We start from the raw sequence: 16,410 nt of genomic DNA on the forward strand, positions 1-16,410 counted from the left end.
ACAAACCCTTCTTTAAGAACAGCCTGTCTATTAACATGTGTGTGTTTATGTATCTATATCTGTATGCAATTCAATATCTCTGTTTCAATTTATTTATCACTAGGAATATATTATTTTATAATTATTCAGCTAATGTTCCGTATTCAATTTAATAATATGTAATAAAATACCGCAATTATTAAAGGATCAGTGCAAAGAGCAGGCCTCATGCAACCCCTCTCAAAGATTGGGAGTGCAGGCCAAGTCACTGGTTAATTAATAACTACTTTTCAGGAAGGGATATTGTAGAGTTGTGGCCTTTTGTTGGAAACTTGAGGACAGATTAGAACACTGATACTGTAATTTTGTTCTAAATGGTTTAATTTGTGGGAAACACAAAGTTTAAATTGATAAATCAGGACGTTCAACACTACTCACTTCATCCTCTGTTTAAATACTAAAAGGAGAATGAACTGTGGCTTATCTTAGGCCCTTAGTCACACACTTAAAGAGATATTGATATACACATCTTGCTTTTGTGCAAAATATGTGCTTTGTCCCAGTAATATGTGTAACCTATGATTTTTTAAATTCTGCAAATTGCCTAAGCAAGCTATTTAATCTGCAGGAAATATTGGGCAGACTTGTTAAGCCCATGGTTCTTATCTTCTGTCAAAATCTATATTTCTATGTTTCAGCATTGGCGCCCAACCGAATTTTCTTCTTGCTCTCTCTCAGGAGCGTGGGACAAGCACAATTTTTACACAAAAGCAAAAGGCATTTAATGAGCCTTTTAATGTATTCCTGTGCAAAAACACCAAATGTCAGCTCAGGTGACTTTTGGGTTTTCATTTAAAAGCTAATCCAATCCATTAGGAGAGCTACTGTTTTACTTGTTGAAATTGCACAAACTGGTAAACGACATAGCACAATCTGGTTAAACACACACACAAAAACAGCAGTGACAAACATGGGTATCACAAGTTTTTCAAGGAGGCTTTATAAAAAAATCTTCACAGGCCTCTACAGAATAAAAGATATGGGGCTAAAGCAAAAATAATGTCAGTAACTGAATTCAGTATAAATGATTACATCCTATTAAGGCTTTTTTGTAGTTAACCATTAATATCAGTTCATAATGTGCAATTAATAGTTTCAAAACATTTACTAAAGGGACATTGTAGAACAAAAACCACCCCCTTTGAGGGGTTTAAAACATGGAGATCAAGGGTCAGCAGAGTACTACTATGTCCCATTAAAATGTTTATACATCCAAACACTGTATTTCATTTTTAAATTAACATTATGATAAGGTTATTTATCTAAATACAAGTTTCTTAGCTTAAATGTGTGTTTTTTTTTTCAATAGTTTTAGTTTTATTAAGAAAATGATGTGGCAAAACCTTGTGGTAAGTTGGATATAGTAGGGTTTTCCAAAAAATTGGAATGGCTTCAAATATGAAAACTGTATAAAAGAAAGTAGGTGTTCCAAAAATGTATTAATGGGGTTGAATGACATCCTGGCAGTGTCAGCAGAGTATGTGGGTAGACCATGTGTATTCAAGGCAGATGAGGGTAGGGTTATGAGTGATCCATAGAAGCAGTTGGGTGGGTTGGTGGCATTAGTGGGTGATTAAAGGTGTGACTAAGCAGAAAGGAACATTTTCACACACCTCCACAAAACAGTGGTGACACAACCTAAAAGACTGGGGTGTTTTTGAATACCTGCCCATCTCCTTAGAATTTGGAATTGGTCATCAAAGACATTTGCACAGAGATTTTGAAAAAGACCCTATAACAAGAAAGGGTTGTTTACTTTTCATCCACAACTGAGCAAGATAAAGCAGCTTTTATTCCTACCCAAAGCTGCCTTCCATTTATCGCAGAATATCTTATTTTACGGGACGTGTTCTATTATTATTTTAAAAGAAAAAACATTACCAAATGAAATGTGTAATTATCGTTAGTTTTAAAAAAGACATCTTGCTTCCCCTGTTCCAGTCTATCAGAATCGTCATTCAAAATACCTTTTGTGGTGTTCAGTGGCAGCTCTAGAACTTAAAATTTGGAGCTTAACAAAAGTGGTAAAAAAGTTGGAAGACACAAAACACATCATTAATGGAGTCACTTGACTGAGCATGCGCTGCCCTTTGCACCTTATCAGGGGGTGCTACACATGCATTTGGATAGCGCATAGCACCCCTGCAATACAATAGAGCTGCCACTGGTAGCGTTTACAGATTTATTGTCATTCTAATTTGAAAAACTTAAGGAAACCCATGTATTGCAAGCTGTTCAAATGCGCTGATGGCAGGATAACACCCCCTATACCCCTAATGAGGACACTTTGACCACGGTATTCCACTTCATCCACCAATAAATTCAAGAAGATTAAAGTACATATATATTATTCACACATCATCAATGTGAAATTAATTAGCTCTTATGCTTTACTTTAAGTTTGACCACATATATTTTGTTTCTCTGAAGGTCTGTGAAAATCCCTGTGAAAATCCCTGCAAAAATCCCTTTTTTGTTTCTTCTTATAAACTGAACTGGCTTAGGAAAAAAAGCATACAACATCATGGTATGTACTAAATTATCCAGGATTTGGACCCAGAGGCTGAGGTTTGATGTAGATGTAGAAGATCTAGCACAATGTGATATGTCTTTGGGCATGACCTACCAAGCTGCAGGAAGAAATAAGGCAAGCTTGATAGTTATTCATCTGTGTAGGACAGTCAGACAAGCTGTTGGTTATGCTCAGTACATCAGTAAAAGAGAGGAGTTCTGGGTCACCTGGTGCCAGAGAGACAAGCAAATACCTTTAAACAGAGTTCAGGCAGAGGGTCAAACAAAGGCTGGCAGATCAAGGTAAGTCTACCTGGTAAAAGAATTTACTAATCTGCAATGACAAACAAAAGGAAACAGCTGGCTCAAACAGCACACATCAATAAACTAGCATCATATAGAGCACAATGACACGATCAATAAATCTCAGGAAAATAACCTTTGCGTCAGACACAAATCAACAACCCTACAAATAATAAGGTAACTATAATCAAAAGAAAAGCTGAAAAATAAACAGGGAACAGGGAATATGGGACCCACATCAGCAACACTTCACCAAAACAAACTAGCGATATAGAAGTTTGTAGCACTATACAAATGAATGATAATAATGTATGGAATATAATATACCTGATGTCATTTAAAGTACATTGTAAATAATATACTATAATCATATTTCAGTTTTGTTTTCTAGTACTGATATCATAAGTTGTTACAAGAAATTGTAATTATGATGTAATGTATAATATATCTGAATAAACTCTAAAGGCAAAGCTTAAAAGGTCCATGAAATATACAATCTTTGTGTGCGTTTTAACTTTGGCTTTTGTTTTAAAGAACTTGTTTTACATCTTTATGAGAAAGCAGATGAATTAGCTGACCGATAATGATAATAACTGGTTAAATGTCAAGACCATGTAAACCTTTTAAAATGCACAAAATTGTGCTTGGAAACAAAGCCATGTGTTGCTGCCCTGAAAGACAACCAAAGGTAACATGAGTTAGCAAGGAGGTAACCCCTTGGATGTGGTTGAGTATATGGAACATTCCAATATAATGTATGCACTGCACCATAACTTATAGGCTTATTCTCAAGGTACGCTTTACATTATAATGTACACATAGTATGGGATATTCAGGGCAATCAGTAATTATAACCCCCTAAGTGGTTTCTACATTTATTTTTCAATAGCCAAATTCCACCAACCATTTGCCTTATTTGGAGGAGCAAATCTGGGCTTTAGTTAGCAGACAACCAAGCTAGTCACAGTCATAAAGTAAGTATAAAATGCATGTATTTTCAGTTGTTATAAGTTAAAGCCAATTAAGGACAGATATATAGTAGAGTTATCCTTGAAAAATCAGCAGGGTGCATTTCCAGTTCTGAGTATTCTAAATTATATGTAATGGGGTAAAATAAATAATGAAAACTTATTGCATTTTATATACACATTTCAAGGTGATTATTGTCCCTTTACATGTGCACAGTAAGGGTTGTATGTGTCCTTGGTGTAACAAACAGCGAACCACTTTCCTGTCTGAGCATGCTTCTTCTTAGTGTCAGGTGGAATGCTGTTGTTTCGAATATAACAAACTGGAATCAATGGCTGAGAGGCTCAGCTCACCACAATCCCTTACTGATGCACTGAATGTTAACAACACAGTGTTTAAAAAGAGGCCAGGGGTAAGAGAGAAATGAGAATAAACTTTAGTCGTTGAATTCTCTGTAGAACTTTAATCAGCTCATAAAAAACAAACAACAACTATGTACCAGAAAGTAATTGTAAGTTTATAAATTTGAATATCAAAAAATGGCCTACCTTTGTATTAGTTTCTCGCTATCCAGATGAATGCATCTTGTATGAGATACTAAATGCAGTTCTCCTCATAGCAGAGGTATCCAGGGTAAAGGTAATCTTAGTCAGACAGTCTGGTTCAAGGCCTCACAGGTTAAAGCAGCCCAAAATAATTTAACAAATGCAGAGTCCACAAACAAGCCAAAGTCGAATACCAATTCAGCCACAAGCAAGGGGTTAATACAAAAGTGTAGTCAGGGGAAGCAGAAGTAAAACCAGTATGTCCAAGAAGTAATTGAAAGAATAAGAGGTTTAGTAACTTAATACACAAGCAACCACAAGCTACAAACACAGAGCTAATATAGAGACTACTGCAATCAAGGCCCAATTGATCTTCTTGGCCTCCTAAAAGGTACAGTATGTCTAACTGCAGCAGAGACCGAAATCACTCTTTTAGCCAATTACCAGTTATGACATTTGGTATAGTTTTAATACGGAAATGTACATTTAAAATATAGTATTCATATAATGTGACAATAATGTAGTTTGACAAATAACGTGCATGCCTGAGAATAACACATACTGTGGAATATGAACAAGACTTTTTTCATTACGAATGCAAATTATTGATAAAAATACTGATATTGCGAGGGGGCGGAGCCAGCTTGCATAGAGAGAGGACGTGTTTGAATATGGCTCCTGCAATAAATGAAAAAAAAAACTGTTAAAAGTTAGCAAATTCGCAGGACAAGGGTGATGTACCCACTCTAAGTGAGCCCTGCATCAGTTGAGGACCTAATCAGCACCCTATAAAAGGGTTTCAAGCACCAGTGAGGAGTGACAGACCGGGGCCTAGTCGAGCTTGGGGCCTCCCTGAGAGAACATATGCCACGTCTTTTGCGGCAGGACGATAGTAAGAGAGCCTGAGCTGACTTTGCGGAGTGGTACCTGATGGAGTATGGGGCTTCTGGGACCATGGAGGGGCTGCTTGCGACGCTGCAGGATTGGTTTGAAGACTTTGACCGTGAGATGTACCGAAGATTTGACCGCCTCCTATATAACATGGCGGACACCCACGCAGCAGTTGCTACTGAAGTCCCGGAGGTGGCACCCCATGCTGCTTTGAGTGCGCAGCGCAGTGATTCTCAGGAGGATATCGAGCAACTCCCGGAAAGCCTACCGCACATCGCAGAATTGGAGACCTGTGGATTACCGGCGACCCGGTGCAGGTCAGATCTCTGGGTCCAGATACTCTGGGGGAACTGTGGGAGCCCTTGCTACTGTGCCGCTGTACTTCAGAGGGGTGCACATGGAGGACAACTTGACCCTGGCATGTTTGTCTGTCTGGGGCTCTATCTAATGGACATGTCACGCTGGAAGCCTCTGGACCTACTCGACACCTCAGTGAGACAACCCTGTGTAAGGACCGGCGTGGGCTGAGCGTTTCTGCTGTGGCTGCCATCTGCGCAGCTACCGCCATGCTCAGCAGGGTGTCTATGTTCTATACCTGTTCTCCTGCATGACGACCGTTAGGTCTGAATATATAGACTCAATTGTGTGAACTTGTGGCCCCGGCAATATCCATGCCTGTCAGCTAGGTGGAGATGTGAGAACCTCTATCCTCTCTAATCATTCGGCTACCTTTGGTGTTAAATATGCAACTGTTTTGTCTCTTATATCTATAAAATTACCATTGTCTGCCCCTTGCTCTTCTCTAATCTAGCTATATATCGTGAACCATTTCCCCTCACATATCATTGCAGCCCCCTATTGATAATATGTGTTGGTGGGGAAGAGAGTACTTGGCTTACTTTTAGAGATCACTTGGGTAGCATGTTTTTTTTGTTTTTTTTTGTTTTTTGTTTCTTCCAAGAAAGGGACCTAAATACATGTTTTGGATCCGCCCCCCCTCTCCCTCCTTCCCCTTCCCCATCCCCCATCCCCCCCCCTTTCCCCTTCCCCATCCCCCCCTTCCCCATCCCCCCTCTTCCCATCCCTTTCCTCTTCTCTTCCCCCCCCTTCCTCCTCCTACCCCTCCCTCCCTCCTCCTATCCCTTCCTCCCTTTCTCCCCTCCCCCCCTCACTTTTAACCCCTCTCCTTCTCCCTTTCCCTCTTCTCCCCCCTGCTTCCCCCCCTCTCCCAATTGTGTAGTAAAGGGATAAATAATTTATCCTCTATGCTCCTATATGGCAGAGTTGAGCAGTCTCTGCCCTGTTCGTAGAGCCCAGGTTAGAGAATGTACCCATATAAATGTAAAAATGGCTCTTCGAATGTCCTTAATGTAACAATTTATTATGAATGTCATTCATTGTCTAATATTTACAGACTGTATATTATTATTAGTTACTGCATTTGCAACCTCACTTGTATATCTATGCTCCCCCTCGAATTACTACTTTATTGTCTAAAGCCCAGAGAGCCTGGGACGCCCAGTTCACGTGTCTCCCATCTATACGCTGCCCATTACGGTGTAATAAGCACTTAATCACCTCCAGGTGACTGCAGAAGTTTGTAGCCCAACTAGTAGCCTAATTTTTCTGCAAAGCTATAACTCCTTCTATGCCTGCAACTTCTAGTTTGTTTGTTTTTTAGCCTCAATGTTCATCCCATATTTGTATTCTTGTGAGCAACTACATTCTTGTATATATTAGTATGTGAGCTTATGTGAGATGCAGTCCCTACAGTTCGCTTTTCTGATACAATGTGAAATATTGGAATATCTAATCTTGTTATACTTGAGTATACCATCTCCTTCATTATTACTCTCAGTCTCTTGGACCTTTCTAGGGTCCTAGTTGTCAATAGAAGGAGCCTATCAGCGCAGGCCCCGATTGGGCCTGTGCTTTCTAAAAGCCCTCTGAATAGTACCTCTAATCCATAGAGGCCCAAAAGTGACCTCAGCTATCCTTGAGGGAAAAGAGGGCGATTTTGAGTTTGCTCTCCAACTTTTATCCACCTGATGCATTCATCAACTTGAGAACACTTTGCAAATTTGATAGGAGTACTATTTCTATAGTTGTTCTTATTCAGGTCTAATTGTCCACAATACTTGTTTTATTATATGCTGTATACCAAGTCCTTGTTGGGGCAAACTGTTTTTGTGTATTTGTCTGTGCAATTCCCTCAATAAAAAAATATTAAATAAAAAAAAAAAAAAAAAAAAATACTGATATTGCTTTCATTTTCACAAAACTAATATCCGAACAAATGCACTAATTTAAAGAAAATGAACAAATTCATTAGTATGCATTTGTTTCCTTTAAATTAGCTTTAAAAGGTTAAATACATACGCTGGAGAGCCGCATTAATCCTGACACTTCTTTGCAGAGCCCTGGGTTGCTCTAATAGGAGGCTTAGCAGGGCAGATCCCAGAGCCTGCGCTAAAGGAGAAGGCCTCCTTTTAGCACGGCCCAGGGCTCTGTGAAGAACAATCGGGATTAGGCGGTTCTCCAGTGCTATAGGTAAGTATAAGGCTACAGATTAACTTTTTCACCTGTAGTAAAGGAAAATTTACATTTGATTTAACCACACTACTACATAAGCAGGTTGTTGCTTAGGAACTGCCCTTCTTCTATATAACCTATAACCAATGTAACCTATAGACATGTGCGTTTCGATTCGTTCCGAATCCAAATTCGGACGAATTTGTTAAATTCGGAGATTCGGATCGATTCGAATTTCCGAATTACAGTAGTACCGAATCTACCGAATAAATCCGAATTAGTTCGGATTTATTCGGTAGATTCGGATGGCCATGGATTACACTAGTATTGTACAGTATATTAGGTTAAATCACTCTGCTATGGGTTACACCTAATATACAGTACATAATACTAGTCTAATACACAGCACATCCCACCTAACACATACCGAAATTCCGAATTTCCGAATCGAACCGAACCAAATCCAGCCAAATTTATTTGAATCCGAATGAATCCGAAACGAATCCGAAACAAATTCATTCAAATTTTTCTGAATTCGAATCGATCCGAACCGAAATTCGAAAAAATCTGAATCGATCCAAAACGAAACAAATTTTTCGATCATGCACAAGTCTAATTATCTATACCCTTTTCTAATTCTAAAATGGAACTCACCATGACTTTGACTGTGGAGTTTGCGGTAATGAGGTGCGAATAACGCTTCTCTTTAAAGAGGGTAGTTCAAGAATTTGAGGTTTTATGCTGAACATAAGAAGTGATTTACAAGGGACTACATTCATTTCCATAAACTAGCAGACATATGAAGCCAACTCATAATATTAGTTGTAAATTATAAGTTAGTTGAAAATTAGGCATACATCTATCTGTGGCAAATGATTAGTCTTCAGTTTTTATAGCATGAGGCAATGTTACATTTATTCTATTATATATAAACTTGTATGAAAATACCAGGTTACTGTCTGATAATGGGTATGGCCCAACATGTTTCCACCTCAGAGAGCCCATATCCATTCTCTTAGTAAATGAGGGAAGGCCATAACCATAATTTGTCATTTAATAATTATCTGTACGTTAACAGTTACAGATGAGCAGGTTTTTGTGTCAACATGATCACATATTTAGCCATTCATTGTTAATCTGAAGCACTTTATTTTGTTTTTTTGGGAGATATCGATTTCGTTCTTGATGGGTATTAATGACAGAGTTAGTTTGTGATTGTGATAACAATGAAAAAACAAACTGGAAAAATCCGATGGCGATTACAAATAATTTTCTACATAAAACAACTAGTTAATTTGTAAATGGTTTCACTTGGAGAAATACAGCTCATCTATTTAATAAGTAAAATGAGGATTTTGTAGCTTTGGTCGGAAATTCAAGTAACCCGGCGATTCCCATTATGACAATTTTTTCTGTATGTTAAGACATGTGGATACAGTCAGCTTGCTCTATACAATATTAGCTCATTTGAAATTCAAGTTAGTAAACATCTGCTAGATATACTCAATTTATTTATATTTCTAGACATATGTGCATTAAGAGAATAGTGAAGCACATTTCTTAATGGTGGTAACATTTGGGTTTCAGATTACACAATGGAGAATTACTATTTGCTCTGAATAATAGAGATGGAACCACACAATCCTCTCTTCCTTTTCCTTTAAATGACCACTCAATGCAGTAGAATTACATAATTAACAAGTACATAGTAAAAAGACAATGCAATATCACTTACTAGCAGTAGATGTTTTTCCTGACAAATTAATTTTTTCTACCATTTTCTGGCCTCCTGTATCATGTGACAGGCATCAGCCAATCAAAGACTAGTATACGTATACCCTGTGAGCTTGTGCACATGCTCAGTAGGATCTTGTTCCACAGAAAGTGTGAATATAAAAAAACTGCAAAATGTGATAATGGAAGTAAATTGTAAAGTGTCCTAAAACTGCATGCTCTATCTGAATAACAAAAATGTACTCTAGTGTATGTTGTCTTGGGTGTTCCTTTAAGTTGCAATAAAAATTAAAGCTATACTTATAAAGCAGTTTTTACCTTAAAGGGACACTGAACCCAATTTTTTTCTTTTGTGATTCAGATAGAGCATGCAAATTTAAGCAACTTTCTAATTTACTCCTATTAGCAAATTTTCTTCATTCTCTTGGTATGTTTATTTGAAAAGCAAGAATGTAAGTTTAGATGCCGACCCATTTTTGGTGAACAGTCTGTGTTGTCCTTGCTGATTGGACAGTACCAATAAATAAGTGCTGTCCATGGTTCTGAACCAAAATTTTGCTGGCTCCTTAGCTTAGATGCCTTTTTTTTCAAATAAAGATAGCAAGAGAACAAAGAAAAATTGATAATAGAAGTAAATTAGAAAGTTGCTTAATATTGCATGCTCTATCTGAATAAGGAAAGAAAAATGTCGGGTTCAGTATCCCTTTAAGATCAGTGTGTGTTTTAAAGAAGGGTGTTCCCTGCTTTGAAATATGCACAGATGATAAGATGAAAGTTCTAATAATACAGAATGTTAGATATCAAGACTTGACTACCCAGGGGTATAGCTAGGTTGTGTTTCACATTTAATAACCCAACCCCCCAACAGATCATAGCACTTCCCTAACAGCACTCTGTGCTCTGCCCCAACCAATCTAAATGTATTTCTCCAATACTAGAGCACTAAAATAAACTTTGTTTGTTAAGACTAATATATAAATTAATTTACCCCCTTGGTTACCCATTGCAATGCATCACATGGTGGTCTAACTACTACCCTGGTTTAATCCCGATTTGTTATGACCCACAGAGCAGTGGTTTATCCACTGGTACAACACCCAGGACAGTAGTTAAGTTAACCCTCAGCACAGTGGTTTAGCCCCTAGTGCAATAAAAAAGAGCAGTGATTTAACCCCACCATATCAGTAACACAATGCTTTAATCTTCTAACATTATAAGGTGTGCTTACTAAAACAAATCAAATATAATCCAAAATGTTATTTATAATAAACAGAAAACAGTCCCAGAATTTAATCAATGCATGTGAGAAAGTTTACAGAAAAATATAAACAAAAAAACAGACTGTGCCTCAGTATAATATTGTTTGTTACTACTATATATGGTAGAAATACTTTTTCTCACTCATAAGAAATATGCCATGCAGACAATCTGAGAGAATTAACAGCCCCCTCTGCTGGCTAAACCCAGTCACTGGAAATGGAATCTCACCCCACCAATGGAAGAAAGCGTAACCACCTGGTAGAGTAGCTGGAGTTGTGTAGTTTTTTTGTTGGAAAAATGAATCAAAACGTTGATTTTAATATAAAAGCTCCACTCATAAAGCATAGTGAAAGGCTATTAAAATACATAAAAATAGGAATAACTTTTGCAACGTGCTTCTCAGCTGTATACGTTCGGCTGTTTCTTCAGGCATTATAAAGAATATACAATCCAACAAAGATGAATTACACACAATCATCTACAAGATCTCCACCCTAGGCCATATGTCTAATAACTACAGATGTGCATTTGTTTAGAAACGAATGCAACAATAACGAAAACATGTTTTATTCGTTGAATTTGCTCATAAATGAATGAACAAATCACCATATGAACGAATAAACAAATGTTTGAACAATTTAATTTCAATTGTTTATTTGAGAAATACAGTCAGGAGAGAAGCCAATCATAAGAGATCAGGAAGTAGTAAATGGATTGATTGCAGCACTTTCATGATTCAGATCATGCATGCTATTTTAAACAACTTTCCAATATACTTTTATTATCAAATTTGCTTTTTTCTCTTTGTATTCTTTATTGAAAGCAAAACCTATGTAGGCCAGAAGGCTAATTTCTAAGCCCTTTAAAGCCGCATTTTTAAAGTTTTTCATAACTAGACAGCTCTAGTTCGTGTGCGCCATATAGATAACATTGTACTCACTCACATGGAGTTATTTATGAGTCAGCTCTGATTGGCAAAAATGCTGTCAAAAGAACTGAGATAAGGGGCATTTTGCAGAGGCTTAGCTACAAGGTAATTACAGAGGTAAAAAGAAACCCATTTTAACCCCTGTCTGAGCTTCTTCTGACCAGAACCATTTTAAATAACACATTTGGATGTAAAGGGATATTAAACCCACATTTTTTTTCAGGTAGAGGATGCAATTTTAATCAACTTTAAAATTTACTCCTATAATCAATTTTTCTTAATTCTCTTGCTATCTTTATTTAAAAAGCAGGAATGTAAAAGCTTAGGAACTGGCCCATTTTAGGTTCAGCACCCTGAATAGCGCTTGCTTATTGGTGACTACTTTCAGCTAACCAATAAGCAAGCGTAACCCCGGTTCTGAACCAAAAATGGACCGGCTCCTAAAACTTTACATTCCTGCTTTTTAAATAAATATAGCAAGAGAACGAAGAATAATTGATAATAGGAGTACATTAGAAAGTTGCTTAAAATTGCGTGTTCTATCATTAAAGAAAAATGTTGGATTTATTATCACTTTAAGTAACCCAAGAGTGGAAGTGATTCTTGTCTTCTTGATACTCAGTTTCTTTATTACATGTAGTAGGCTGCAATCCAACACTGCTGCAGTTGACTTTACTTGTTTTCTTAAAATAAAATTCTTAATTCTTTATGAAATTATTTTTTATACGTTCTTTAACTATTGTTTGCATTAAATTTTTTAATGTAAGTTTTGGGTTAATATTCATTGCATATTCTGGTGTCCTTTGAAAATAATAGTGAACAAATATTCGTTAATAAATTAATATTCATCCAAAACCAATGAGCAAATGAAGCTTTTTAGACAAAACAAATAATTGAAAAAGAACAAAACAAATATTTTGGCCGAAACAAATTTTTTGACGTTGCACATGTCTACTCAGTAATCACTAATGCAAACTGATTCTCAAATCAAAAGTTCTAATGTTCTATCTGGGTATATAACAAAATGTTTACCCAATGGGGTAGATTTATCAATGTCCGTCTCACATCGATAAATGCCGACAGCATATGCTGTTGGCATTTATCATTCCACAAGTATTTCTAGTGAAATGCTTGTGCAATGCCGCCCCTTCACATTTGCGGCCAATCGCACGCTAGCAGAGGGTGTCAATCAGCCTGATCGTATCCAATCGGGCTCATTGCTGTCCGTCGCCTCAGAGGTGGCGGATGGGTTAAGGATCAGCGGCCTTATGACCGCTGCTTCTTAAAGGGACAGTCTACACCAGAATTGTTATTGTTTAAAAAAGATAGATAATCCCTTTATTACCCATTGCCTAGTTTTGCATAACCAACACAGTTATATAAATATACTTTTTACCTCTGTGATTACCTTGTATCTAAGCCTCAGCAAACTGCCCTTTATTTCAGTTCTTTTGACAGACATTCATTTTAGCCAATCAGAGCTGGCTCACTGGAACTCCACGTGCATGAGCACAGTTTTAACTATATGACAAACAAGAACTAACACCCTCTAGTGGTGAAAAACTGTCCAAATGCCCTGAGAGAAGAGGCGGCCTTCAAGGGCTTAGAAATTAGCATATGAACCTCCTAGGTTTAGCTTTTAACTAAGAATACCAAGAGAACAAAGCAAAATTGGTGATAAAAGTAAATTGGAAAATTGTTTAAAATTACATTCTCTATCTGAATCATGAAAGTTTATTTTGGACTAGACTGTCCCTTTAACTTACATTTCCGGCAAGCCGGAAAGTACAGGGCTAGATAGCAGCATCTGCTGCTTGTTAAAGGGACATTCAAGTCCCAAAAAAACTTTCATGATTCAAATAGGGCATGTAATTTTAAACAACTTTCCAATTTACTTTTATCACCAATTTTGCTTTGTTCTCTTGGTATTCTTAGTTGAAATCTAAACCTAAGAGGTTTATATGCTAATTTCTTTGACCTTGAAGGCCTCTTCTAATCTAAATGGATTTTTACAGTTTCTCACCATTAGAGGGCATTAGTTTATGTGTTTCATATAGATAACATTGAGCTCATGCACATGAATTTACCGAGGAGTGATCACTGATTGACTAAAATGCAAGTCTGTGAAAAGAACTGAAATAAGGGGGCAGTCTGCAGAGGCTTAGATACAAGGTAATTACAGAGGTAAAAAATTGTATTACTATAACTGTGTTGGTTATGCAAAACTGGGGAATGGGTAATAAAGGGATTATCTATCTTTTAAAACAACAAAAATTCTGGTGTTGACTGTCCCTTTAAATCTACCTCATTGGGTGATATCCTCTACTCCATATTATACCAATATCAATAAAATATTATCGGCTAGATTACGAGTTGTGTGACAGGTCCCAATGCTGTTTTTTAACGCCCGCTGGTATTACGAGTCTACTCTTGAAATGACAGGCTCACAACTCACTTTTTTGGCCAGACTCAGAAATACAGCAAATCCACTTACGTCAGTTGCGTATCCTATATTTTCAATGGGACTTGCATAACACCGGTATTATGAGTCTAACCAAAAGTGAGCGGTACAGCCTCTCCTGTCAAGCCTGATACCGCGTTTTTAAGTCAGTAGTTAAGAGTTTTACACTACAACGCCGTAGCATAAAACTCTTAAGTAAAGTGCTAAAAAGTACACTAACACCCATAAACTACCTATTAACCCCTAAACCGAGGCCCCCCACATCGCAAACACGAAAATAAAATTTTTAACCCCTAATCTGCTGAACCGGACATCGCTGCCACTATAATAAATATATTAACCCCTAAACTGCCGCACTCCCACATCGCAAACACTATTTAAATATTATTAACCCCTAATCTGCCGGCTCTAACATCGCCGACACCTACCTACATTTATTAACCCCTAATCTGCCGACCCCAACGTCGCCGCCACTATATTAAATGTATTAACCCCTAAACCTAAGTCTAACCCTAACCCTAACCCCCCTAACTTAAATATAATTACAATAAATCTAAATAAAATTACTATAATTAGCTAAATTATTCCTATTTAAAACTAAATACTTACCTGTAAAATAAACCCTAAGCTAGCTACAATATAACTAATAGTTACAATGTAGCTAGCTTAGGGTTTATTTTTATTTTACAGGCAACTTTGTATTTATTTTAACTAGGTACAATAGTTATTAAATAGTTATTAACTATTTAATAACTTCCTAGTTAAAATAAAGACAAATTTACCTGTAAAATAAAACCTAACCTAAGTTACAATTACACCTAACACTACACTATAATTAATAAATTACCTCAACTAAATACAATTAATTACAATTTAAAAAAAATATCTAAAGTATGAAAAAAACCAAACACTAAATTACCGAAAATAATAAAATAATTTTAAACGAATTACACCTACTCTAATCCCCCTAACAAAATAAAAAAGCCCCCCAAAATAAAAAAAAAGCCCTACCCTACACTAAATTACAAATAGCCCTTAAAAGGGCCTTTTGCGGGGCATTGTCCCAAAGTATTCAGCTCTTTTATCTGTTAAAAAAAATTACAAATACCCCCCCAACATTAAAACCCACCACCCACACAACCAACCCTACTCTAAAACCCACCCAATCCCCCCTTAAAAAAAACTAACACTAACCCCCTGAAGATCACCCAACCGTGAGACGTCTTCACCCAACCGGGCAGAAGTGGTCCTCCAGACAGGCAGAAGTCTTCATCCAAGCTGGGCAGAAGAGGTCCTCCAGACGGGCAGAAGTCTTCATCCAGACGGCATCTTCTATCTTCATCCCCCCGGCGCGGAGCGGGTCCATCTTCAAGACATCTGACGCGGAGCATCCTCTTCTTTCTTCGTCCGACGACTGAATGAAGGTTCCTTTAAATGATGTCTTCCAAGATGGCGTCCCTTCAATTCCGATTGGCTGATAGAATTCTATCAGCCAATCGGAATTAAGGTAGAAAAAATCCTATTGGCTGATGCAATCAGCCAATGGGATTGAACTGGCATTCTATTGGCTGTTCCAATCAGCCAATAGAATGCAAGCTAAATCCTATTGGCTGATTGCCTTAATTTTTTTTTTCTACCTTAATTCCGTTGTATAAGTAGAGTTTTATTTTCCCAATAAAACTGAGTGTGTGATTAATTTTGCAGTAAAGTGGTGTTTTCCAGTGCATAACTACACAATTGTAGCAGTCTATTTTGTGGTTAGCCTTTCTTCCATTGGCGGGGTGAGATTCCTATTCTAGTGAGGGGCTGACAGTATAGCAGCTGGAGGTGCTTCTTCCTATTGAGGGAAAGATTACTAGTGGTTCACAATCATTTGTGCTTAGGAAATATTGTGGTTTTTAGGCTGCTTGCATGAAAATTCAATTCTGCTTGTATTACAAGTTGAAAGTAAATGCGAAAGCATGAGTGCAATTGCAACTTACGCTAAAATGATTACCATGATCTCAGAGCTGTCTTACTGTTATACTCAAATAAAAAGTTGCACAAAACACTTCAAAGATATATTTAAAGGTACAGTTACACGCATAACAACACCATTTAATAAAAATTATTTTTACAAATTGGCATAAAAAAGTTATGAGGGCTTAAAGAGACATATATTTACATGTCTAAATAGTGCTCTGACAAAATGCCGACGGATATTTGGCCAACAGCATTCTGTCCGACGGACATTTGGC

Source organism: Bombina bombina, chromosome 4 (assembly GCF_027579735.1).
Source record: "Bombina bombina isolate aBomBom1 chromosome 4, aBomBom1.pri, whole genome shotgun sequence".
Taxonomy (NCBI): domain Eukaryota; kingdom Metazoa; phylum Chordata; class Amphibia; order Anura; family Bombinatoridae; genus Bombina; species Bombina bombina.